This window comes from Penaeus monodon, chromosome 27, assembly GCF_015228065.2.
Source record: "Penaeus monodon isolate SGIC_2016 chromosome 27, NSTDA_Pmon_1, whole genome shotgun sequence".
Classification (NCBI taxonomy): Eukaryota; Metazoa; Arthropoda; class Malacostraca; order Decapoda; family Penaeidae; genus Penaeus; species Penaeus monodon.
The window spans coordinates 19,778,652-19,778,939 of NC_051412.1; the positions used below are offsets into that span (position 1 = coordinate 19,778,652).

At 42.7% G+C, this 288-nt stretch overlaps 1 protein-coding gene across 1 annotated transcript in view; it reads left to right on the plus strand.

Moving 5' to 3' along the window:
• LOC119590665 (nuclear speckle splicing regulatory protein 1-like) overlaps positions 1-288 on the plus strand; it is a gene marked incomplete in the record, with an annotated part of 9,885 nt that overhangs the window by 1,060 nt on the left and 8,537 nt on the right.

The following is a 288-nucleotide window of genomic DNA, read 5'->3' on the forward strand; positions in this document are numbered from 1 at the left end:
GTAGGGTTTCACCCTCAAATCCCCTTTTGGGGGGGGGGGGGCAGCTGCCCCCCTACCCACCTGCCTGGTCTGTAAAATCTTCGCTTTGTATTCCAGCAAGATACAGCCTCGGAAAATATCTGAATCTTGTACAGATAATTTCTTACCTTGACTAATAAATTGTCAATAAGTTGTCAGAATCCTTTTCATTACTGTTTGGCAGGAATTGTGACCACTGTCTGCTGCTCTTTTTTGGTATTGTCAGAATACCATACATGTTAAAGGAAAAACAGCACCTTATATACAGTG